General features: G+C 41.7%; 1 protein-coding gene across 1 annotated transcript in view; it reads right to left on the reverse strand.

Annotated features, from left to right (window-relative positions):
* Positions 1 to 27927, reverse strand: part of CPA6 (carboxypeptidase A6) — a 201094-nt gene that overhangs the window by 172538 nt on the left and 629 nt on the right. The gene's annotated exons all lie outside the window — the stretch shown is intronic.

The raw sequence follows: 27927 nt of genomic DNA on the forward strand, positions 1-27927 counted from the left end.
TGCAAAAAGGAAGGAAATTTTACTCTGACAGCATGGATGACCTGGAGAATATTATGCTAAGTGAAATAAGCCAGTCAGAGAAAGGCAAGTACCATATGATTTCACTCATATATGGAATTTAATGAACAAACTGAACTACCAAGCAAAATAGAGACAGACTCATAGATGGAGAGGAGCCAGACAGTTCTGGAGGTGAGGGGTGGAGGAGGTGGTGATGGGGGAGTGGAGGGATTGAGCATAAAAGAAAAAAAGAGAGAGAACTGATGGACACGGACAACAGTGTGGTCATTGTAGGTGGTGGGAGTGGGTGGTTGGAGGTGAAAGAAGACATAGAGGGGATAAATGGTGATGGAAAAAATAAAACAAATAAACAAACAAACAAAAAGTTTTTTTTTTTCACCAAAACAATAGAAAGTGTCCTATGTCACACAAAACTGTAAATGCTTTTCTTGGAATGGCCATTTAGACATAAAATAGTGACTATAATTCCTTAATATGCTTATAGAAAAGTTACGGATTTCCAAGTTTGTCCTTTAACATAATGAAATCTTCATCAGATAGAAACAACATTCTTGTCTAATTCAAAATGCTTAGTTTGGCTATCCAACAGGTGGCCTCTTCAGCCTTTCTGAGACAGCCATAAAGTAAGTAGATGTTACAGAAGAGAGAGATGGAAGAAATTGCTAGTCACCAATGAACTGGAAGCATCTTGAGCCAGTGATACTGGACCTTGCAGTAGATTGAGGAAAAAGTGGAAAATTCGACACTATGACTTTTGAGGACATGGCCTTTACCTTATTCATAATTATATCCTCAGTTAGCTCTGTTCAGTACCTGAAAAGCAGCAACTGCTTCAAATATATCATTTGAGAAACTGATCAAATAATAATCATCAGTGTAGAGAAAAAAACCTTCCACAAATGGTAGGGCATTACACACAAAGGGGGAGTGAATATGTCCCCATGAAGCAAGGCACTACAGCCCCCATTGACGGGAGGAAAAACCAAAACCCAAAGATCTCAGAGTACAGGTCCAAAAAGAAATATTCTGTTTCTTCCAATTCTCCCCCGTGCCCCCTTCCTTCTGGAAACTTTTCTTTGGTCTTAAGGAAGAAATTAGGAAAAATAGCCTGCAACAGAGGGATCGGCAGGGACTTTGAAGCCAAGCAAATCCGAGTTTGGATGTAAGTGCCTGAAGGGTGTTTTCAATCCAAATTGCACAGATGAGTGAAAGGAGAGCAGCTGCACGGGGAAGAAGAAGGGGGAGAGCTGGAAATAAGCTCCATGAAATAAAGAATAATAAAGATACCCAATTGGGGCACCATTTGCTTGTTTTGATTTTGCAGGAAGTACCCTTATCCCTCTTTAATCCTTATTGTGTTATCCCTAAGCAAAAACATATCAATCACATGCTCTTTGTAAAAGAGTAAAATGCTTCAAAAGCATATAATATTGGCAATGAGAATTCCCCACCAACCCACTCCCAAGAGATAACTGTTGTTAACCATATGGTAAATATTCTTCTAAGGATATTCTTGCTGCTTTATAACTTGAAAATGTAATTATGCATTTGATATACTAGTAAACAACATGCTAATAGTTAACCATTGTGTTTGGCTGAATAATGCAGACATCCACATTCTAATCCCTGGAATCTGTGAATATTCCTTTATGTGGTATAAAAGGATATTGCAGATGTGATTGAGTTAAGGATCTTGAGAGAGATCCTTGTAAGAGAAAAGGAAGAGATTTGACACTCACAGAAGAGTGCAGAAGACAATGTGATGATGGAGAAAGAGTCTGGAATGAGGAGGCCTCAGCCAGCTGTCAAAAGAAGCTGGAAGAAGGAAGGGCAGGATTCTTCCCTGTAGCCGCCAGAGGGAATGGAGCCTTGTTGACACCTTGGTTTTAGGCTTGTTGGCATTTTGTTAGTAGAAGTAGGCTTTGGGGAGGAAATATCTTTGGGCCTGAACTCATAACATGAAAAGACACAAGGAGATGTGTATATATATATGTGTGTGTGTGTGTGTGTATATATATATATATATATAAAATTTCATTAAGTTCTTTTGCCTTCCAGAAAATTACATTTGCACTTCTTCCAAGAAAGCCTACTAGGGTTCAATGTCTTGTGTATATAATATGTGTGTGTGTGTGTGTGTATATATATATATATATATAAAATTTCATTAAGTTCTTTTGCCTTCCAGAAAATTACATTTGCACTTCTTCCAAGAAAGCCTACTAGGGTTCAATGTCTGAGTCCACCCTTTTCTAGAATACAGTGGGGCCTTGACTTACGAGTGTCCGGACTAACGAGTTTTTCGAGATACGAGCTGTCTCGGCTGATTTTTTGCTTTGAGTTGCGAGCTAAAATTCGGGTTACGAGCCAGCTTCAGATACCCCACCGCTAGTTGGTGCAGCGAATGTCACAGTGAATGCCACAACATCAGCCCAGCATCACGTGTCTCACTCGTTCACTTTATGATTTTATGATTTGACATACGAGTAATCTGAGTTACAAGCTCTGTCACGGAACGAATTAAACTCGTAAGTCAAGGCCCCACGGTATTATCAAAAATACCAATCCCCCATAGCAAAATATGTTAAGTCCTAATCAATTCTGGTTGGCACAATTAAGAAAATAATATTGCTATTCCAAACAATCAAGGTTTTTAAGAATTGTGTTTTTACTTGTTTTTTTAAAAGCTAATTTGGGCTAAAGGAAACACAGCCAGATAAAATAATATTAATCTGGATAAGAATGAGGAACACCGAATTTGCAAAACCTTAGGGAAACCATTCAAGTCTAAGGAGGACCAGGGGTTCTGTACTGCCCATGGTGAGGAGTGTATATGCATGTTAGAAAATCCCTCTAAGAAATTTTATCAGGTTAGGAAGTCAGAAAAATTCCTCTGGCAAGAGACTCTCCTCCATATCTTTATCTGGGCTGATACCTTTCCCCAAGTACATACAGGTTTCCCAGTTTTAGGAGGTGTGGATTATTTGAACAGAGACAGGTAAGGGCTGAATTCAATTCACAGTTCTTATTTGAACCTTGGGGGTGGGGGTAGGGGTTGGGGTGTAAAAAAAACTGAGCCCAGCTGCCAAAATTTTCTTTTGGTTCTTTTTTCTTTCATTGTTATGGGCAAGTTGAATTGAGAATCATGTTTAAGACAATGGGCCAGGTTCTAAATCTAATCAACATCTTTTTTGTTGTTGTTGTTGAGCATTTACTATTTATGAAGCAGTAGGAGAGGCATAGAAAGTAGTTGAAATTATAGGCTTTACATTAAAGATGACTCAAGTTGACCAAAAAAAAAATAAAAAAAGCTGGCAAGGAGAGAGACGTTGGTGTGGGTTTGTTTGATTATGATAGGGCTGGACCTTAAAACCAGAGGCTGAAGGGCAGGGATACTTCAGATAGGAGGACAGAGTGAAGGACAGCATCCAGGTGACGTGAATAGAGTGTGGGCACACTATGGTCACGTTTGTGGAAATCTGCAGACCACTCTGACCAGGGTCAAAAGCTCTGTCACTTTTTGAAGTGAAAAAAGGAGTCAAAATGGGAAAAGGAAAGAGCTATAGAAGGCTAACTGGTAGATGGCCTTGGATGCCAGACAAATGAGTTTGGATATGATTCTTGAGATGTCACAGCCCACTGAAGTGTTCCGGATCATCAGAGTAATGTAATAGAAAGGCACTTCAGGAAGATAAATTTGGTACTGATGTGCAGAAGAGATTGAAGGGGGTGAAACTGGAAGCAGAGAGGCAAGTTTTGAGGTTATTATGACCACACAGGCATAAAATAATGAATATGGCATGAGAGCAATGAAACCGAGGGAGGAGACTGTGAAAAACAGGAGTGATAAGACTCGATGAGCCACTGAACCAGGGGAGAAAGAAAAGGGGCATAGGTTTTGACCTTGGGTGTTTGGATTTCTCTAAATTGAACAAAAATGGGGAAAAGAGGCAGGAAGATTGTATGTGGAATAAAAAGGATGAACTATTTTAGCAAAGTAGGCATCCACATGGATGTGTCCAGCAGCCAACTAGACATATGTGACTTCATTATGGGTAAGAAGCCAGGACTGGAAATAAGGCATGAGACTCATCAGAGCACATGCACTAGCTCAAGCCATGAAGACAACTCACATCTGTGAGACAGAGAATACAGAGCTGGCAGAGACAGCCCTAAGTGATAACCTAGCACCAGGTGAGGGGGGTGGGGTGGGGTGGGGCAGGAGGCCAGTGGTGGAGACACAGGAGAAGTGGTCAGAGAGAAATGAGCCAACACCACGTTTGGATAATGCCACCAACTTCCAGGAAATAGAACTTAAGAATGGAAGGAATGGTCTTCAGCAACTTGAGAATTATATCTCTATGGCATGTACCTTAAACTTAACACATGGCTCACTCTGATATGTTTGAATTAGGGATGTCATGCTCAATTACAACTCTGCTCTGGCTTTTCTTCATCACGGTGATCCATTTCCTGGCTCACTTCATTCTCTAGTGGAGCGACATGTACTTTGTACAGCTTACTCAACTCAAGAGAGCAACTTCAGCTGGTACTTCCTTTTGCAATGACACAATTAGAAGGCAGCAGGTGATACTGTCACCAAATATTTGCTAAGCAACCTACTATGTGAAAGAGCCCATTTTAAGAGCTGAACAAACATCTTATTCACTTATACTCCCCCTTTTAACACAAAAGGTAAGCACTATAAATGTTTAAATAAATCCAATGCAGGCTGGGGGAAAAAGTCTTAAATCTCACATATGGAGTTAATGGTGCCAAGTTGCTTGTTTTTATAAGCACGAGAGCTTTTAAGAGCCAAGTACTCTGGCTACGCCCATTAGGTTACACGGTCCCCTCAGACTTTGTTGTGTGACATCTGGTACTTTACTGCCTTCAAGGCTAACGAGAAATACCAGGCGTGCCGTTTGCTTTGTCTCAGTGTTTCTAAAAGGTTCCCTTTCCATTTGGTCTTTCTTTCTCTGTAAGTGGTGAATTTCTTCAAGGGTTTCAGATATTGAAGGCCTTGTGTTAATAGATTTGTTTTTGTTTTTTTACTTTTAAATGTCACGTATCTATTACTCAGAAAGGAATATACAACCACGATTTGTACACTAGTTTTTTTTTTGCAAAGTTTTTAAAGGATGGTGTTGCCCAGATGACTTTGAGTCTTGGGGACACAGTGTATGCCTTGTGGCTAAAGACGAGGACACAACCAATAACAGGACACTGACTGAGAGAGTCAGGTGCAGATTAACAACAGAGCCTCCAGGTGACACTTTTTATGGCAAAGCTCGTATGTTACTTTAACAAAAACCCATATCAAGGATTAATAGTTTCTAGTGTGTGGGGGAAAAAGCGAAATTTTGCAAACATAATTGAATTTTACACATCTGTCCACTGTGCAGGAGGGATTAACACTAAAAGGTATTTTTTTTTATGTATGGGATTTACAAATGCTTGCTGCCATTACTGCCTATATTAACCTTTGGCGGGTAGCTTGACCTTCTTAGTTGATAAATTTCATCAGTGGTTTACAAACACTAGTCTATAGATGACATGCATCAGAATCACTTGGTAATCATGTAAAAAAATTGACTCCCGGGCCCGATTTCTGGATACTCTGAGTTAGTATATCTGGGGTATGTCCAGGGTGTTTTTATTTATGTTTGTTAAATGTGCAGGTCACTCTGATAAGTAATCAGCTCTGAGGTCAGCTCAGTTCTTTCTAGATGTACCATTCTGTGACTGGAGGTTCTGCGATGTAAAGCAGGCTGTGATGCAGGATGAGCGTACCCTTTCCATGTGCCAAATATGGGCATCCAGGCACCGAATCTTTCCCAGATGAGAAAATGATGGCCCTTCGCTATTGGGCCAAAACCAACACTAATGGACTTGTAAATCTTAGTCTTTAACTAGAGCAAATGAAAAAATTGCAGGGGAAAGATTATTATCTTGCCTATGCTGCCCTTATTTCAGGGGCATTTGGAGCATTTCTTCTTTATTTTCCCAACACGTGTTGGAAGAAAAGATATCAGGACACAATGATATACTGGAGACATGTAAACCAAACTGACTTCGGGTTTCCTCTTCCCTCACCTAGTTCTTATGATGTACATAATGACATAAAATTAAATCTCTTGTGTTGCCATAGCAGATCATTTTAATATTTCGGGGATAAAGGAATCTACCCTCACAAAATACCATTGCCACCATCTCTTACCCACATCCTAGAAAGGTAAAAAGGAAAATAATCGACACAAACAACATCCCAAAGAAGTATGTCAACGATGCAAAGACTAGCACATTTCAAAAATAAGATGATACACATTACTCTCACACCTCCTATTTTTATTTAATAATAAGTCATGCACATTTCTCTAGGTCAGTAGGTGCTCATAAGTTATCCTTTGTAACAGTTTCATAATTTTCTAGAGTATAGACAGATAATATGTCAAGATTTCTCCAATCATTTCCTTAACGACAGGCTTTTAGCTTGCTTTTTAAAATTACTACAGACAGTGCTGCAATAAACATTGCAACACACATCCTAGTGCTTTTATTTTGGCCTGGTATTTTCCAATGAATGGATTGCTCTGAACATGGGTTCCAAGATCTTAACTCATACTAGATTCTGCTGGATTATTTTCCAAGGAACGTGTAGCAATTTCATGTTTCTACCAGCACTGTACGAGTTCCAATTTCTTCCATACCCTCACCAGCACTGAGCATTTTTAATCTTCTAAAGTTTTGCTGATCTGAAAGATGCCAAATGGCTTTTTATTGCTTTAAAATGCATTTCCTTGTGTATGAAATACACCTTTTCATATATATTGGCTCTTTGCATGTCTTCTTTTGTGAATGACCCTCTAGGACAGTGGTTCTCAACCTTCTGGCCCTTTAAATACAGTTCCTCATGTTGTGACCCAACCATAAAATTATTTTCGTTGCTACTTCATAACTGTAATGTTGCTACTGTTATGAATCGTAATGTAAATATCTGATATGCAGGATGGTCTTAGGCGACCCCTGTGAAGGGTCATTTGACCGCCAAAGGGGTCGCGACCCACAGGTTGAGAACCGCTGTTCTAGGATAAAATTAAGTTATACTCTTCCTCACACCATGTAAAAAAATAATTCCATATTAGATTAAAGGCCTAAAGAAAAATACTACAAAACCAGAATAGCAAAACCCTACATTTTAGAACTTTAGTGGAAGAGTTACTTGACATTTTAAACATGACACATCTAAATTCCATGGAAATTAAGAATTTGAATTTTTAGCCATTAAAATGGTTTATATTGTTTTTTGCCTTACAGAAAAAGTCAAAAGACACATGATAATTGGTTTTTAAAAAGCATGTGTTGTATATAATACAAAGATTAATTGCCCTGATATACGGTTCTCTCAAAAATTGATTCAAAAAAGGCAAAAGGAAAAAGAAAGCTAAAGAGAAATGAGCAAAGGATACCTTTTCACTATCACACGCTGCCCACGAAGCTTCTGGTGTTTAACATGTAGACAAAGTGCGTGTTTACATCAGAGTATTGATAGGAGGTGTATCTCCTCCCTCGTGACCTTCTCACATTCACATCCTTCTCTGCCTGTCGAGCCCCTTGGCATTTGGCTCTGATTTCCTCATGGTGTATTGCCTTTGGTAAACCTCACATACCCAATAATCACATCTGAATTGTCCTTTTGACATTTCCCTCCAACCTCCTCTTTCAATTCTTCAGCCAACTCACAGCAGCCCAACTGCCTGCCTCTTGAAGCCAACAGCTAATCCTCAGAAGGCTCTGTGCACACAACAAAAGGCCACACCCAGCTCCAGTTCAGTATTTCAGGTGAGCCCTACAAGGGAAGGACCACAGCCAGGCCTAGAGTTTAGAAGCCAAGTTTAGGAAAGGCACCTGCATTGTTCTTACACACACCAGAATATAAAGCACTTGTATGTCACAGGAGCAGATGAGGAGCCGCTGAGATGATCCATGAGACACATCCAAATGATAACAAGCAATGGGGCCAGGTTTTCTCTTAGAACCACACAATTCAAAATCACCAGTGAGCAGTGGGAACATCGTGTATTACTCCTTTCTCGCTAGATGGAGAGAGCACATTTCTCACCAGCTCTCATCCACTATCATAACCATTCCCAGTAAGTGCATCATTCAAAGCCCTGCCTTAAATCACATTCCCAGAAAGCCCTCTCTTGTCTTAGACTCACCCCCTAATTTTCAGCTGCCAGTTCCTTCTGACTTGGTAGCACACTGTACGACTTCTTTGTATCTTCAATCACAGTTGTAATTAACATCTGCCACCTCGACTTGAGCACAAACACAATGAAAGCAAGTACCACATCTATTTTGTGTAGAATACTTAGCACAGTGCTAGGTACAAGCTGGTAATCACTAAACATTGAATGAATAAATGGAAATAAAAGTATCTTGCTTATTTATATCTACCTGTTGTAAGAATCTGTGATTATTACTGTTTGTTCATTCATGCATTATTGATCTCCCTCATGAAAATATGGGCTTCTTAAGAATAGGGGGTTATGCCTCACCCTTTATATTCCTAACATCTGAAACAATGTGGACATATAAGTGCTCAATACAAATTTGATAAATACACAAATATAGGTCCCAGTCTGTGCTATTGTTGGCTGGCTGGAACCTTGAGATAGTCGTCACCTCCATTTTCAAACCTCCATGATTGAATATTGTGAGCACTCCGAATCTCCATATATTTATTTTAAGTCATTTACAACTACTATTTGATGTAGAAGCATATTATGTATATTATAAACATACAAAAATTAAAATCAGGATGTGATAAAAATAAGTGCTAGATATATAATATTTTTTGGAGCACCCTACTTTGGAGACCCACTTTTCTGAATGATAATGAGTCACCCAAAATTACACTGCAATCAGCTACACAGCTGTCAAGCCAAATTTTTTCAATATTCTTTAACCAAAAGCCTCTGTTTTAAGACAAAATTCTCTTTAATCAAGGTTCTAGAATACACGAGAGGGAGGCAAAGAAAATAATTCACAAGCAATTGAAAAGTGGTTTTCATTCTAAAGTTTTTTTTTTTCCTTTTAGTTTTAAGATTGAAATTACTGGTTAGGGAGAGAATCAAGCATCCATAGGTCATGGGTGATGTCTACCCAAAAAGTGAGAAGTTCAAAGTACTAACAGTCAAGTAAAAACTAAGGATGAGGGATTTCACCTGGCAGTAGAGTGGTAGAAAATTTATGCAAAGTTCCCTCTCAGTCCATCCCCACAGAGGCAAGATGAAATAGCCCTTAGTCTTCTTTGGCAACTTAAAAGACATTCAACCTGACTAGGTTCTGATTGTCACTATTATGGCAGTTTACAAAGCAAATATTTTTCCCGAATATCTTTTCAAAATATAATGGGCTGGCTCAGGCTGGGGTAAATATATGTCAGAGTGGAATATATGTAAAAGCATAATGGATTCTCCTCCAGTTAGTTCAAATGCTTTTTCCTGACCCATTGTATTAACTTTTAAATGAAAATCCAAATACAGATTTAATCATACTGTGGTATTGGGACCACCAAGGGGTTTCTATTTGAAAACCCATCTCGTTAAATACACATATCAGCATGATGCTGGTTGTTTCCGGTATTATTTTAAACTGAAAAGCCTTAAGCCCCGCTCCTGTGTTTTACTGAGTCCCCAGGATCTGCATGACACGCGGCAAGGCAGCCGCTCTGGCCATTTAATGCTTCGTTGGAACACCCCAAATCTCATTTTTATTCAGAAATAAAAAATGAACATGCTGTTTTACTTTGTAGTCATTAGTTTGGCCCTGAGTGTTATATTTATTAAATTTACTGACTTTTGATTCTTATTTGCAATGCTTCTAAAGCAGTTTTGGCATAAGGCAGCACAGAAGACAAAGACAAAATCCTTGCTATAGAGTTGATTTGTTTTTGGTCAGGGTGGGGTGGGGGTGGGGACCGACACATGTTTCAAATTACTTTTTCTCGAAATATAAAAGTTATTTATGCCTCATTTAGAATGAGTAAATACAGAAAAAAAGTATAGCGAGGAAGAAAAATCTCTCTCATGCTATCACTTGGTCATAATAAATACTTACTATTTTGGAGCATTTTCCCCCTGGTATAGTAAACTATATCATATGTAAGAAATCATAGTTACACTTGAGCTCTTATTTAATACAGCTCTGTATCCTGTTTTCTCCCCACTTCACACTGTACCTCAAGCATTAAAAACTATTTGTAAACATTTACAACGGGCATAAAGATTCCATAATATGCACTGTAATTAACCTTTCTCTTATTGTTGAGCATGTAGGTAGTTACTGAAGTCTTGATTAAGTAAATAAATGGAAGGTGAACACCTTTCTCTGTGCACTCTAAACCTTTTATCACCATTTCAGACAATTCTCTTAAGAAAGCTTCTTAGGAATACAACTATAGAAAATATTAATGCTGGGAATCACTTGCATTTATTGAGTTTTAAGTGTTAAGTTTTGTCCTAAGCACTTTGCACATATGAACTAATTCAATATTAGTTCAATCTTACAGATGAGAAAACAGGCACAGAGAGCTGAAGCACTCTTTCCAAGGCCATAGATGTCACCAGCAGCGCCTAGAGCCTGTGAGCAATGCTGAGTCCCCGGCCCTTCCCCAGCCCTCCAAGCTGCAAGCTGATTCTGCACTGTTCACAAGATCCTCTGGTGGTTCGTTTGCACATTAAGGATTTGAGAAGCTCTAACAATACACTCTGTAACCTTGATAGATTTTTACTACTTCAGTGGAAAATCTGCATATAAACTACTAGCATCTCCAGAGCATGAAAAAAAAAAGGCCTTAATTAAAGCTTATGTTAGGCTCAACCGTATGAATTTCCTGCTATCCTATATAATAAAAGCCTAATATGCAAATTGTCCCCTCGAGCAGATCGACCTCTCACTATGACATGCGCTGACCACCAGGGGGCGGCACAGACCATGGTGGGCGTCGGCAATGCTGCCCTGACAGCAGGCGGCAGTGGAGGCGCTGCTGGCCCTAAGTGGGACCACGGTGGGATGGTGGAGCAGATGAGTGAGTGGTGCCAGGCCAAGGCGAGTGCAAGCAGGGGCTTGACTGCCTCGCAAATTGCCCTGCAGATGGCGACCAGCAGCCGGCAGGCCCTGATTGCCCAATCGGGGCCAGGTCCCAGGCTGGGATGGGGAACTGGGGTGGGTGGCAGCGACCAACCTCCCACGGCTCCTGGGCGGGGGGCTGTGCCTCTCGCTGGCTACCTGGGGGCAGGGGTGATGGGGACAGAGGTGCGGTGAGAATGCAGGGTGTCTTCAGAAATAAAAAATGAACATGCTGTTTTACTTTGTAGTCATTAGTTTGGCCCTGAGTGTTATATTTATTAAATTTACTGACTTTTGATTCTTATTTGCAATGCTTCTAAAGCAGTTTTGGCATAAGGCAGCACAGAAGACAAAGACAAAATCCTTGCTATAGAGTTGATTTGTTTTTGGTCAGGGTGGGGTGGGGGTGGGGACCGACACATGTTTCAAATTACTTTTTCTCGAAATATAAAAGTTATTTATGCCTCATTTAGAATGAGTAAATACAGAAAAAAAGTATAGCGAGGAAGAAAAATCTCTCTCATGCTATCACTTGGTCATAATAAATACTTACTATTTTGGAGCATTTTCCCCCTGGTATAGTAAACTATATCATATGTAAGAAATCATAGTTACACTTGAGCTCTTATTTAATACAGCTCTGTATCCTGTTTTCTCCCCACTTCACACTGTACCTCAAGCATTAAAAACTATTTGTAAACATTTACAACGGGCATAAAGATTCCATAATATGCACTGTAATTAACCTTTCTCTTATTGTTGAGCATGTAGGTAGTTACTGAAGTCTTGATTAAGTAAATAAATGGAAGGTGAACACCTTTCTCTGTGCACTCTAAACCTTTTATCACCATTTCAGACAATTCTCTTAAGAAAGCTTCTTAGGAATACAACTATAGAAAATATTAATGCTGGGAATCACTTGCATTTATTGAGTTTTAAGTGTTAAGTTTTGTCCTAAGCACTTTGCATATATGAACTAATTCAATATTAGTTCAATCTTACAGATGAGAAAACAGGCACAGAGAGCTGAAGCACTCTTTCCAAGGCCATAGATGTCACCAGCAGCGCCTAGAGCCTGTGAGCAATGCTGAGTCCCCGGCCCTTCCCCAGCCCTCCAAGCTGCAAGCTGATTCTGCACTGTTCACAAGATCCTCTGGTGGTTCGTTTGCACATTAAGGATTTGAGAAGCTCTAACAATACACTCTGTAACCTTGATAGATTTTTACTACTTCAGTGGAAAATCTGCATATAAACTACTAGCATCTCCAGAGCATGAAAAAAAAAAGGCCTTAATTAAAGCTTATGTTAGGCTCAACCGTATGAATTTCCTGCTATCCTATATAATAAAAAGCCTAAATGCAAATTGTCCCCTCGAGCAGATCGACCTCTCACTATGACATGCGCTGACCACCAGGGGGCGGCACAGACCATGGTGGGCGTCGGCAATGCTGCCCTGACAGCAGGCGGCAGTGGAGGCGCTGCTGGCCCTAAGTGGGACCACGGTGGGATGGTGGAGCAGATGAGTGAGTGGTGCCAGGCCAAGGCGAGTGCAAGCAGGGGCTTGACTGCCTCGCAGATTGCCCTGCAGATGGCGACCAGCAGCCGGCAGGCCCTGATTGCCCAATCGGGGCCAGGTCCCAGGCTGGGATGGGGAACTGGGGTGGGTGGCAGCGACCAACCTCCCATGGCTCCCGGGCGGGGGCTGTGCCTCTCGCTGGCTACCTGGGGGCAGGGGTGATGGGGACAGAGGTGCGGTGAGAATGCAGGGTGTCTAACAGGCTCGCTCTCACTCCCCCTGCTACCCTCCCCTGGGACGCCAGGGCTCACAATGCCAGGGAGCCCCCACACTCAGGTGCCAGGCACCCGTGAGGAGCCTGCCCTGCACCCGCTTGGCCTCTCCCAGGTGAATCGGGCCACAGCCGCTGGGACCACAGGGGCCAGTCGGGCTTCCTGTGGGTTTGTGCAGGAGCTGTTCTGGGAGGCCGGCCGGGAGAGAGCGTGCTGCCCACCTGGCTTCCATACAGTGCCACTGGGTGGCCCAGAGGCCCACGCTGCGCCCTCACCAGCGGTGTCCAGCCGCGCTCACCGCATCTCCATGTGGGGACTTGGGCACTGTGACTCAGGTGGAGGGGGGCATGTGAGGGCCCGGGGGCCCAGGTGCTGCCCAGGGCCCAGAGATCAGCTGGGACCTGCCCTTCCATGCCAGACGCTTGCACTTCGATCGCTGGCCAGGCCTAGGGACTGCACCCATGCACAAATTTCATGCACTGGGCCTCTACTTTTTAGATGAAAAAAGTCAAATACTGGCAATTTATAGTAGTTCAATTTCAGTAGGTGGAGGGATAGCAATAATAAAACTTACAGGTATCTGCAGTCTGTGTAGAGATAGGATTTCAGAAAGAATAAGATGGGGTTCCTTCCCCCAATGAATATACACGTTAGGAAGAATAACAATGAAATAGGTAATTCAATTCAAAGTGATAAGTGCTACCTAAGAGCATTCTGAGAGCTCAAGAGGAAGTTAAGTGATATTCTGGAAGATAAATGCTATGAAAGAAAACAATGATTTGCTTTTATTGATGGTAAGAAAGTTGGGCTTACATGCCTCAGCCAAATTATTAAAAATGGGTAGCCCCGTGAGCTGCTCGGAGTCTAATATAACAAACATGTAAAGAATATAAGGTGTTCCACAAAGTGTGGGAGATGAGAATTGCCACTTGACCTGCGAAAGCAAGGTGACAGTGTATCCTTGCTGGGGACAGCAGGTAAAGAAAATTACAGGTCTTGCCACTTAGGATGCACTATTCTCATGGGCCCCCACTTGGCCATATTTTTTTAAGTTGGATATTTTAAGGTTGGGTGAAATGAAGAGGTGGCTTCCCATTGTGCTACAAAATGGACAGTAGAATCTTAGGAGTAATTAATCCTTAAGGATACAATATGTTTACCAGAGTGCTTAGTAACTTGTAAATAAATTATACAGTATGTGCAAGAGCACAAAACCTTTGCTAAATATTTACCTTCCCCCCAGAGTGTCCATTCTCAGGATATTATTCTTTCAAGTATTTGCAGTTTCCTATTACAGAATGAGATTGGGTTATCGTGTTAATTTTGCATCGTCCCACTGGTTGGTTTGGAATGCTCAATTTTGAGGGAGGTGGTTGAATTGGCAGTAATTCCACTTTACCATTTTATCTTTTTCTTAAGATTTCTTTCCGAGAAAGCACTAACCTACCACCAGTTGGGCCTATGGTGAGCTTATTCATCTGTTAGTTAAATGATCTCCATGTAAGTTGCTTTTTCACATGCAAGAAAGACTTGTTGGTGGCAAGTCCTTTGGTGCTTCATATGTTTCCTTGAGAAACTATACATTTGTGTCACAACTGGAGAGTGAGCCTCCAAACTTGGGACCTTCCCGTTGCTACTTCCTCAGGGTCCTCACGTGCCCTTCCTTCGTCCAAAGCTCCTTCGGTCACGGCTTTCTGAGACTAAGCCTTTCTCACAGGAACCAACTGATTTTCACATAATTTCTGTCTGGATATCTACAGATTTTCTCCACGTTGCTGCCATGGAAAGCAGGCTGAGCTCCAATCACAAAAGGCTGTAAGTCTGAGGACACTTTCAGCCACATAGCACTTTATTTGATCACTTCTATCTGTACACATTTTTACCGTTAGCTTATTTTAAAGGAAACTGCCTACATTTTCCAGGGCCATTCTGTTTCTGTGGCACTTGGAGCATATATGGCGTTCTGACTAGGGGAGCTGAGTATAGGAATTGCAAGCAAACCTATGCTCTCACTGCATGAACACATCTAAAGAGTTAGAAAAGGATGAGCCAAATAGAAGAACATGGACAATAACGTTCTGAGAGACCAATCGGAAGGCCTTTGGTTTGTAAAAATTATTCAAAGACGAGAGAAGATGGTTAACTCAATGAGAATTGATGATAAAGGAATGATTTATAATCTCAAATGAGTTCATATGTATTCTGTAGACTAGAGGATCAACAACAATGACCAAAGGCGAGGGTTACTTCTCTATATTTGGTAAAAGGCAATGGCCAATAAACATGCTGACCAGCTGGCGTCCATTCTGCTCTAGACAGGAAACAGCAGCTTAGGCTCAGACTCAGAGATCTCCCCAACGCAGAGTGCTATTCAAAGCAATTTTAGGGGCCTGTGTAAGTAAAATATCTGAGACCGAATTTGGGTAATCATGTGAGTGATATCCAAAACACACTGAGCAGGGGGAAATGACATGAGAGTGGGGAGTTTCACACTTAGGCAATTACTGGTGGCAGATCTAGGGGTCCCCATTTCTTCCTACAGCCATAAGGGGCAAATGGTTTCTATTTCTCAGTACTTGTCATTAATAAGATCTAGTCTGGCAAAACTGCCTGCAAATGTTGGCAGTTGGATTCCTAACTTATCAGTTTCCTTCATAGCCTGCCTTCCTCCCTTCTTCCCTCTCTTCCATTGAAGGACTGTGAGAATACAGATAAGAATAAGATACAGCACCTTTCTCTCAACTTTCTTATAATCAGAAAAGACAGAGAGGATGTGCACAAACAACCATAACACCCAGCGGTATGTTGGACGCATGGTAGGAGAGAGAGGATGTGCACAACCATAACACCCAGCGGTATGTTGGACGCATGGTAGGCACTCAATAAATAACTGTTAACAGAATGAATGAGATATTGTCTTAGAAAGAAAAGGCAGGATGAGGGGCCTGTATAGTTTGAAATAGAGAGGATGGAAGCCAAGATAACTCAGGTCAGATGCTATTCTGCCTCCATCTTATCAGTAAAGCTACTTTGCTCTTATTAGTAACAGGTTTGGAGTTGGAAGGGAAGGTTAGGCAGGCTGGGGGCTTGAACTAATTGGAGCGTTTTTAGAAGCGATATTGTGGACAGCAAACTACCAGAACAACCAAGCTTCTAGGAAATAAAAGAGAAAAGAAACCCTCATTTTAGACAGAAAAGAAGGTAGACTAAATTTGCTCCTCTAGGAAATACCAAAGTGGTTTTCCTATCAGTTAATATATTAAGATGACCTTCCACTCCTTCTTAGCAAGTATTTTCCTCTGCTTCCATGCAGAGATCTGAAAACAGAGAGACTGGACTCCCCCATACCTGTCCTTCTTTTCTGCTCTGTAGGGCATGGACTGACAATCTTTTTCAGCAGCAAATTTTTAACTACTCCAAATAGTTCGCTATACAGGCTTGTCCCAAATGCCCCTAACCTCCCCCATGTGTACCAACTTTGATGCCAAATACATTACTATCACATCATCATAGACATATTACATACATTCCATGGAAATATGATTGTTTATAATAGGACCCCAACCGTATCTTATTACAAGTCTTACATCCTCATTACATTCACAAAAATCAAAAAAAAGGAGCCTAGTAGACATTTGGGCAATTCACAAATCAATCTGATAAGAAGAGGACAACCTGAAAAGTAGATGGGGGAAATGAAAATATAGCCAATGAGGTCACGTGTACAAATAGTTACAGATTCTGTGACCAGCTGCTGATATGGTGATAAAATGTGTGATCACGTAGAAGTTTCACCTTTTAGCAGTTGGTGATCTAAGACTAAAATGCTATAAAAGTATCAAGAAAACGAAGGTGGAAAAAGAGCAGGAAGAGGGTGTGTTGACCTAACATACTTACATTATCATTTTTTGTTTTTTGCCAGTTTAGGTCCTTGGATTAAAACATAAGCCAGGGGTCCTCAAACTTTTTAAACAGGGGGCCAGTTCACTGTCCCTCAGACCGTTGGAGGGCCGGACTATAGTTTAAAAAAAAACTATGAACAAATTCCTATGCACACTGCACATATCTTATTTTGAAGTAAAAACCCTCAGACTGGAGGGCCGGACTATAGTTTAAAAAAAAAACTATGAACAAATTCCTATGCACACTGCACATATCTTATTTTGAAGTAAAAAAAACAAAACGGGAACAAATACAATATTTGTATTTGCATGTGGCCCGCGGGCCGTAGTTTGAGGACCCCTGACATAAGCCCTCAGAAAGCAGACTCTGCCTCTCTTTCTACTTGAAGATTCTTAGCCCTACTTGGGATTAATAAATGATGGTCTGATAGTCATCACTGGTGCTCCTGGTACTTGGTCAGGAGGATGGGAGGACTGGAAAGATAGAGGAGGAAATGGTACCTCCAGTTCTCAGGTAACGGACAGGAGGAGGGGGAGGGGAAGCCATTCATTTGGCTAAGAAGACACTTAGACATTTTCATAGATCTTTTACTTAATTCCCCAGGAAGACAGAAGGTAATGGAAAGGGAATCAATTTTGTAACAGGATGTGTCTACATGAGAGCCTTCCCAACTAACATTAGACAAAATAATTTACTGAATATAATACCTGATATTATATTCCAATTTACAAAGTACTTTATCATTTCAGTCAATGCTAGAGAAATACAAATTATGGCAGCCTTTCCCTTATCCTCTTTCTTCCACTGCTGTTCCATTTCTGTCCTCATTCATTTCATTTTGAGTTTCAGAAATTTTCTAACACAAATTTTCATAGTTAAGTATGTATTCTTTCTGCTTTCAATCCCAGCTTGGTTTCTCTATCAGTCAGGGTCCCAGGAGAAACAGAAATTTGCTTAGATGATGCAACTAAAGAGACTTTAACAAATAACAAAGGAGCCATTTACAGAGCAAAGTAAGGGAACAGACAAGGCATGCTGAAGCACCCAGAGATGAGGGATTCCTGGGTCTGAAGGGATCAAAGAAGGGAGGCAATGACCTCCTAGAGGGCAGGGAGAGCCGGCGCTTGGCAGCTTGTCCAGCAGGAGCCATTATTGTGGAGGCTAGTGGCTACTATCAGAGCTGTCACTGAAACCAGGAGGGAGGGATAGGGAAGAAAGACCCCTATCTTTCTCTCCTCCTGCCGTTCATTCAACCGCCAGGTAAGGGAGCCAGACACAAGCCACAGAGGTACAGCTCATAGGCACAGAGAAGAGAAAAGTAGAGAATGGTTGGGGGGATTTCTGACATCAATCTTGCTTGACTTGCATTTTGGCTTCCTACATGCTTATTTAAAGGTGTATCCTCATCCTTTTGTGGAACTGTACTAGACTGGATGATGAGAGTCCACGGTGGCATGTCTCAGGTAACATGTAACATGAGGAAACATGGCATGATCCTTAAAAAAATCACGGAGCTGGGCTCATGGTTCCATTACAGACTCATCTCTACCATCAGCTGGACCCTCAGTAATGTTTGGTGATCCCTCTGAAGGTCCAAGTTATTTCTGTCAGGAACGTTTTAAAATTAAATCATCTCTCCTGTTACTAGGTCCCCTATTCACTATCTCTTCATGGGACCAGGACTTTTCCTCCTCCTTTACAGAGAAAAGAGAGGCCAGCTAGCTTTCTGTCTCTCCAGAGACCTAATTTCACCACTTCCTCCCTCTCTCCTCTTTGTCTACAGTCTTTCCCTCTCTTCTTATTCCTACCACTTCCCAAGTATAGGAAAAACATGGCCATATTTTAAGACGTGGAAGCTAAATAACAAAACCCCTTTTCAAGTCACTATTGACTCTCCACCTGTATCAATACTCTCTGTTCATGAATAAGTTATTGAACTTATGGTCTACACTCCTTGCTAATTTCCTTACAGCCCAGTCATTCCTCAGCTTACCATATTCTGGGTTTTACTCACCACACCAACAAAAGCACCATTGATAATATTGCAACTGATTTCTTAATGACCAAACCAATACTACTTTGCAGTATTTGAAGTGACTGACTCCTTCCTTCTTGGATCTTTTATTTTCCAGGGTTTCTGACAATTCCTGGGTATCTTACTCTCTTTCTAGGTCTTTTTACTAGCTTCCTCTCTGGCTTTTGCTCTCTGTATTCGGTTTGAGACTATGCTTTTCACATAATGAGTGCCCCCTAAGTGGTGCATCCTACACTCAACGTTTCAAGAAATTCTGTTTACAAATCAGTTACTGGAACCTTTTTCACAATCTAGATCTCTCTCTCTCTCTTGAGCTTCCGACCCATCTATTCAATTTATAGGCACCTAAAACTACATATTCAAACAACTACTTAACTTCTTGTCAAAGAGCTCAGTCCAGTTACCCAATTCTAAGTATCACTTTATACAATTTTCTCTTTTCTCTCTTCTTTGATTACCTAATTGTAGAAATTCTACCTCCTAAATATTTCTTTAATTGGTTACCTCCTTTTCCTTCAATTCTCACTGCAATACGCCAGGCTCTAATGCGTATTAACATAGTCACCATAACATCCCAGTCTTCAGTCTTCTTGCCTTGAATCTTCAGCCCTCAAATCTTCCCTTTTCAATGGCGACAAATGAAATTTTCATTAAAAAAAAAACAACCAAACTAATTATCTCAATTCCCTGTTTAAAATTCACCATTAGCACTCTGTCACCGTGGGAGAAGTCAGAACTCCATGGGACATAGGTATGAAGCCTTACCTCCCCTCTCGTTACGCCCATCAAGAGAAATACCCTTTAGTTTAGCCATACTCAGTTGCTCCAATTTTCTAGACTTCACCAAGCTCTCTCACCTGTAGTTCTTTGCACATGCAATATATTGCCTGTGTCTGGAAAGACTTAATTTAAATTCTACTTGTTTTTTTATGACTGAGATCAGGGCCATGTCCTTTGGGTATGAATAATTTAAAAGAAAAATGTAAAATACCTTGGCTATTTAAGAATCCACCTCAAATTCCTGTTTGTCTTTTAAGATTCATCTCACATCCAAGAAACCTTCTTTGACCTTCTCTCCACCCTTCTTTCTGGAATAAGTGACCCTCTCCTGCACTCACCCGGCACCAAGAGTATTCTCTGTGGGCACAGTGACCCCGCAGTTGGAACTGTTTGTTTACTTGCCTGAGTTACTCATTACGACTATGCACATGGACTGCTCTTTTATCTCAGTAGTCAGACTTGTAGAGGGCCAGATACCTTACAAATATTTATAGAAATGAAATGAAATCCTTTCTCATTAAACACTTCTCAGCCTTGCCAACTCACTTTACTTCAACCCTGACAACTCTAGGGAATACGAAAGAGTAAGATAATTTCTGGACTTACCAAAGACACTTTTGTCAACTAGAAAGAATGCTGTGCACTCGACTGATCTGTGTTTCAGTCCTCACCCCATCACCAGCTCTGTAAATCCCTTTACCTTTTTTGGAGTTCTTCTTCCTCATGTACTACATAAAGGGATTGGGCTGTGATTTTTAGTTGTGTTTCCTCCAGTTCTGACAGTCTAAGAAACCATTTACAGAATGAAAGCGCACACCAACTTGAAGTCCAAAAATCTAAAAGCCTATTTGGATGGATTGTTTCTTCAGGAGAACCAACTGGAGGGGAGAAGGCGTTGGTAATCATTAAATATCAGAGTGACCACTGAGAGAGAGAGAGTTTGTTAGTGATTTCTCAGTATGCTTTCCCAGATCTGGCCCTCTGGCTAAAGACCATTATTATATTGTCTCCCTTGCAGCTAAGACCATCTAACTGATTCTGGCCAGTAGGGAGTGATGCTTGATGTTCTGAAAGGAAAGAAGAATGACCATTCTTCCTTCTTGAGCCAAATTTGTGAGTTGAGTGTTGAGCATGGCAGAGATAGGCCAGAGGGAACCTGGTTCTCTGGCACTACCCAGTATACCTGCTCTGTATTTTTACATGAGAGAAAAATAAATTTATTGTTTAAGCCAGGGGTCCTCAAACTACGGCCCACGGGCCACATGCAAATACAAATATTGTATTTGTTCCCATTTTGTTTTTTTACTTCAAAATAAGATATGTGTAGTGTGCATAGAAATTGGTTCATAGTTTTTTTTAAACCATAGTCCGGCCCTCCAACGGTCTGAGGGACAGTGAACTGGCCCCCTGTTTAAAAAGTTTGAGGACCCCTGTTTTCAAAGTACAGTGAGTAAAAGAACGAAGATGGTAATTTTATTGACAAGAACCAGTTATTAAAAAGAAAAGAGAACCAGTTATTAGAAGTTTGCTTCAACCTTTAATAACATAATTAATTTTTCAAGGAAATTTACTATAGTTCCTAAAATGAGATCCTAAAGCTTTCTATTCTGTATTCCACTTTATCTTAGAGAAGTGAGGGCCCAGAGGCAGACTGGGAAGGCATTTACTGGGCAAAGTAAATTCTAATCTTACAAACCAGTTATCTACTGATTGATCATAATGAAGACTCTAAAACAAATCTCTGAAAGGGTTTTGTTTTCTGTTCAGTAATTCCACTTACAAAGACACAAAAACATGAAATGCTTTTGTAGCTCATACAATATGAGCTGTGAAGTTATGAAACATTAACAACCTTCATTGCTTTCCAAGGGTGGAAATCATTATGCTAATGGTATTACCCAGAAAGTATCCTGGCGCCATAAAATAAAGGCTCCATTATCAGATTGGGCTCCAAGGAGAGAGTGGCCCAGAAGCATTTGAAACCCTCCTGCTTCCGCTCGTTCAGTGGCAGGGGGATGCTGGTCCCCAGGGAGCACAGTCTGTGGTGACTTCAGGTCAGAGGAAGAGAGAGCTGTAGCTTGCACATCTGACAGGCAAAGCAGGAGGCCCCGACTCAGAGCACGCCACAGGGAAGAAAGCTTTTGTATAATCAACCGATAAACAATCAGTAATTAGGGGTTGCACTTCAAGCTAGTGCATAAAGAAAACGAAAAATATTCTACCGTGAATAAGGGCCAAGAGCAAAAAGGAACTTCCAGAAAGCACTGGGGAATGATTCCATTTACTATAAATGAACTGTGGTGGAAAGGTTCAATAGTGACCCAAGAAACTCTCCCCTCCTCCCCCAATATATCCTTCATAGTCCCTAATGCCCCAAATCTGTATCTCACACCTTCCAACCTATTTTCATCATCGAGATGGCTTCTTTGTGCTTTAGGTCCTTAGTATGAATGGGGCCTGTCTGCTGTGCTTGTTAAAGATGAGCACTGCTGACACTATTTCTCAGACCTGACCTCCCAGGGTTTTCAGGGCCAAGGAAGAGGGCAACAGAGGCAGGAGAATCAGAGGGTTTGATTATAGAGGCCTTGAAAGCAGGCAGAGGATTCTGGATTTGATGGAGTTGGCAATAGGAAACCAAGTAGATCTTTGAGCCAGGAGTAACCCAACGAAGGTCTTATGTTAGTGAGAGCATCAGTATGAGAAAGAACTAGAGATTGGTTAGGAGAAAATTACTTTTTTGTTGTTGTTACAGTGGAACCTTGACTTACGAGTTTAATTTGTTCCACGACAGAGCTCGTAACTCAAATTACTCGTATGTCAAATCTTTCAGGGCCAAGGAAGAGGGCAACAGAGGCAGGTGAATCAGAGGGTTTGATTATAGAGGCCTTGAAAGCCAGGCAGAGGATTCTGGATTTGATGGAGTTGGCAATAGATCTTTGAGTCAGGAGTAACGCAACAAAGGTCTTCTGTTAGTGAGAGCATCAGTATGAGAAAGAACTAGAGAAAAGTAGATTGGTTAGGAGAAAATTACTTTTTTGTTGTTGTTAATCCTCACCTGAGGATATTTTTTCCATTGATTTTTAAAGAAAAACATTTTTATTGATTTTAGAGAGGAAGGGAGAGGAAGAGAACATTGAGCCACATTGGCTGGGCTCCACTGATTTTTAGAAAGAGTGGAAGGGAAGGGGAGAGACATTGGTGTGAGAGAGTCATCAACTGGTTGCCCCCTACACATGCCCCAACCTGGAATGGAGGTACATGCCCTTGACTGGAATCAAACCTGGGACCCTTCACTCCACGGGCTGACACTCTAACCACTGAAAAAACTGGCCAGGGCAAGGAGAAAATTACTTGAATCTAGGCTGAGATAAAGAAGTCCTGAACATAACTAGTGACTATTAAAAGGGAGAGGAGAGAATGGGTCACTTTGTATAAGAATGGACGGAGCCAGAGATAAATTTGATCTTTAGCAATGAAATAAGGGGGTGGTTGAATGCTTGAAATAAAACTCATCAAAGCAACAGAAACAGTAAAGAATAAGCCTAAACCCACAATTTCCTATCCAAATCACGACCCTTTTCAGACTGAAGGGGGACACTGCCAATTACTACATCTGGGACAGTGTTGGGCAAATGACAATGTATGGCCATCCTACCTGAAAAGAGCTTTAACTATCAACATGGAAGGTAACTCCCAGATTCATACCACCAGCTCCAGGTTTCGTAAAGTTCAGAGTATTAAAAGGGAGTCACCATCAGAGGATAAAAGAATTAAAAGCTGCTGTTGAGAGACAGCGGTCTAGCCAGAACGGTAGGGTGGAAACACATGTGGTGTCCCTGAATTTTGAATCTGATCTACTGTTACTGTATCTCTCACAGTCCTCTTCTCTTCAATATGTCACATCCCAACTTGGGGCCTCTTTGCCTACAGGATTTTGAGGATCAAACAGTTTTTAAAAATCTTATTTCTGTTAAGTCTAATTTCTGAATATTTATATCCCGTTTCCATGGGTAACAAGGTAACTTGACAAATAACTGGGGTGTGTGGGGGGTGGTAGCAAGTGAGGGACAGGGGTAGGCGTGTGGCTACAGCATGGACACTGACTAATCAGAATTCACCAGCTAGTTGGCTGTAATCAGCCTGCACTCACCTATGGTCATGGGGAAAAGGCTGAGTCATTGGAGCTGCTCCCCTGAGAAGGGGAAGAAATTGCTCAGAGACATGAAAGGGGTCTTTAGGAATGCAGGGCTGGGTGAGGAAGGAGGAGGCCAGAAGCCTCGCAGGCAGATCCATGTGGGTTCAAGTCCCCAGAAGCAGTGCTGGTGGCAGGCAGTCAGTTCTCTCTCCACCTCTAGCTGAGATGCAGCAGGACTGGGTGACTACGTAGGTGAGGCCCTGGAAGGATTCCCACACCTCCCTCTTGGTTCATGGAGCTCTCCTGTTAATCCCACGATAGCCTGTCATCCATACAGCACTTCCATGCTGTATGGTAAGGTTAGGTGTGGGGCTGGCTATTTTCTGTAAGCTCTCAGAAGACATTGGCTCTGTTAACACTTTTGGTGCAGAGTAGGTATTCAAATACTTGTTGAATGAAGGCACACACTCACAGCCACTTTCTGTGCTAGTGTGTGTGTGTGTGTGTGTGTGTGTGTCGATCTAATGTTCCTTCATTTTCCATTTTTCCATCCCTGTGGTCTCTGTCTGCTTTTCTAATAATGATTTACCCTCAGTGACTCATCATCACCCTAGAGAAGGGACCAAGATTAAACTTCCAAGTTTATCTACACAATCTACTCCTTTCCTTTATTAACTGGAAAGGATCAGTTTCCTAAACAAGATTAAACATTCAGTTTTTCTTTTTTTTAATTTTAATTATTTTTATTTGAGAGAGAGAGGGGGAGAAGGAGAGAGAGGGGGAGAGAAGTGGGGAAGAGATTTGTTGTTCCACTTATTTATGCATTCATTGGTTGCCATCCTGACTGGGGATTGAAGCCAAAACCTTGGTGTATTGGGACAATGATCTAACCAACTGAGCTACTTGGCCAGGGCCCATTTAGTTTTCCTTAAAAGCAATTGTTTTCCATACCTAAATGGGTGGCAGAGTGAGAAGTACTAGTTTGGAGTCAGGTGGAGCGGGGTTAGTTAGCGCTGAACTTGGGTTACCCTGCCTGCACCTCATTTAGCCTATATTTACCATGGGGATACCAAAAACTGCATAAGGTTGTTGAGAAAATTACTATTTTTATAAATGTTTATATAAATTATTAATAAGGATTAGCTACTTTACCACCCTGTTAAGTATTTAGTAAGTGCCAACATCCTCACAAGAACTTGATGACGAAGGTTCTAATATTATCTCCATTGTCCCAGAGGTTCAGGAACTTGCCCAAGGTAACAGAGCTACTAAGTGTGGGAAAGCAGAAACTGAAACCCAGGCACCTGAACTTCAGAACTTATAAGCATTGTCACATTGACTCACATGAAAAAGGTACCAAATAAGTAGTTCTCAAAAAAAGCCCTAGCCACTGTAAGTCCGCATTGGCAGAATGTATTGCTTTATTGTCTTACATGTCTCTTCCATCATCACTAAAAAGAAAATCTACTGTAATTGCATGTGATTGGGAATATCCTTATGTGTTTGCCCTCAGTATAGTAAATCACCAGGTCTGCTTCCAGGCACAGGAGGAGGTGAGAGAAAGGCGAGGACAGTGCTGTGTGCCTGTGTCCACTCACTGACTGACGTTTGTTTATCTGGGAAATGTTTGACCTGCATTGGAGCCCTCAAAGCCCTCTGACACTATAGGATCAATACATATTATTTGAAGTCAAGTTATTTCCCACATTTCGCTTACTTCTTTTTCTATGTATTTTGCACTGGATCTTAGCCAAAAGGTCGAGAAGTGATTTTTCTATGTATTTTATTTTATATATATATTTTATTGATTTTTTTACAGAGAGGAAGGGAGAGGGATAGAGAGTCAGAAACATCGATGAGAGAGAAACATCGATCAGCTGCCTCCTGCACACCCCCCACTGGGGATGTGCCCGCAACCAAGGTACATGCCCTTGACTGGAATCGAACCTGGGACCCTTTAGTCCGCAGGCCGACGCTCTATCCACTGAGCCAAACCAGTTAGGGCTCTATGTATTTTAAATCTCCCTTCTAAATGTGTGATTTCATCTAGCTATCCAAAAAAGCATTAGCTTTTGTCAGATTTTCCTTGAGGTTTCTCTACAATTCTTCCCCCCGAGACACTTAGATTTGCCATTTACTGAGCATCCATTATACAATTGATACTATACAACTGTCAGTTTGTGGAGAAGGAGGACTGAGCTGAAAGCTGCTCTCGGGGGACATGCTGGTCTGCCCTCAGTGTTCTATTTTTCATTCATGTGCAGAGGCCTGTGAATGATAATCCCATATTATTAGATTCAACCAAGACCTACAAAAATATTTTTTATAAGACTGCAAGGAAGAGGGCTGCTCCATAATTATTAGCAATAACACCGGAACAAATTATGTAAGGGATTAAAAATGAGGTGGTTTAGAACTGCAACAAAAATATTGCTAAATAATATTCCACTATGTCATCCCATCAGGTTCTGATTCACTGAGGAGCTGAGGAGCTAGGCCTGCAGAAAGCAGCTCCTGAGTAAATAAAGCAAAAAAAAAAACAACTCCCAAATTTATGCATTTTTTTTGATGATGAGAGAACAACAGCAGGTAAGTAAACCCCCCACTTTGGAGGGTGAGTGTGCTCTGAAACGTGTCTTGTTTGGAGAAAGCTCTAGGCTTCTACTGTGATGGACAGGTAAGCCTGCCTTCTTCACTTTCTCATAGTTGTATCGTTTTCGTCCCACTTCCAGATGCCTGGTAATTTATACATTCGGGACTAACTTATTATGTAGCATAGCAGCCAAAGAGAAAATAGCAATTATTACTTGCATTGCAGAATAGGAGAGGTAGTGCAACTTCCGCCAGAGAGTCCCAGTGGCTGCAGATTCTAGAAGGAAGGGCGCCAATATCAGCCTCATTTCCTCGGAAAGTGCGCACACCTGCACAGCTGATGCGAGCCTGGTAACCCGTCATGGAGGAGTGCCACAGGCTGGCATAATTACGGAGAGGGCCAGGGCGAGCGGAGGAGTGAGGTCCTGTGTCACACGGCACACCTACACCTGTGATATATGCTTATCATGTGGCCTGAGTCAGCTAGGACAGGCACAGTCAGTTCCTCCGAAACCTCAGCCTGTACCCTCAGTCATTAAACACGGGCCTCTTTCCCCAGAACTCCAAGGGCGGCGACAAATACCTGGGCCCTGTGTGTCTAGGAGACCGAAAAGCAGCCCTCAGATGTTCACTCTTCTCTGTTTTTCCTGGGAACAGTGCGGTGGAAAAATCTGGGATTGCATGACCATCATGGTCCCCATCTCAACGAACACCCCACCCCCAGCCTCACCCCCTAAAACTGAGGGCAGGTTCTGAAAATGTCCCCTGGGAGCACTCAGTTCAGAGGGACTCCAAAGGCAGAGCCCAGGTTCTTCAGGAGAAGGCAAACAGCTCTCTTTTCCAGGGTCACGCTTACACATGTTCTTTACACTAAAAGAACAGCTTTGCTTTAGGACACTGGGTGCTCCCCAGTCATAATCCAGATCTACATGAAAGCTGTCCTCAACTGGTAATTATTGAGCCATAGTCGACGGCTTAAAAAAAGATTTAAGACACCGGTTTTCCTGCTCTGCAGAAAGGCATTGAACTAGAGGAGCTATTTAAGGTTTTTTTTTCCCAGCTCTAAAATGCAGGAATGCCATAATTTCCAGATTCAAAGAATGACCCCCTGCAAGTTCGAGCAAAGCACATGCTGTATGCATATCTTCCCAGCAAGCCTTCGGGACCATAGGACGTGCAGTCTCACTGCTCTGTGCGCCCCGTGCCTCCTCATGAAAGGCACTTTACACACAAAGCACGCTGACCCACAGGGGGAAAATGGATTGTTTTCCCCTTCTATGTTTCTCCCTTCAGGAAAACGCCCCTCATCTTATAGTTGGCTACTTTTCTTCTGCTTATTTTGAGTCGACTCATTTGCATCACTCAGATTTGGAAATCTTTCTAATGACCACGCTGGGAGCTAACAAGCATTAAAAAAAAAAAAAAAAAAAGCACACTTAGTGCTTAAATGAATCACCGGTGAATTTCAACCCACTGCTCCCGCACACAGCGCTAAAGGAGAAGCTCTAGTTTTCAGGTCATAATTCACATGGTACAG

Source organism: Myotis brandtii, unplaced genomic scaffold (genome assembly GCF_000412655.1).
Source record: "Myotis brandtii unplaced genomic scaffold, ASM41265v1 scaffold23, whole genome shotgun sequence".
Lineage (NCBI taxonomy): Eukaryota > Metazoa > Chordata > Mammalia > Chiroptera > Vespertilionidae > Myotis > Myotis brandtii.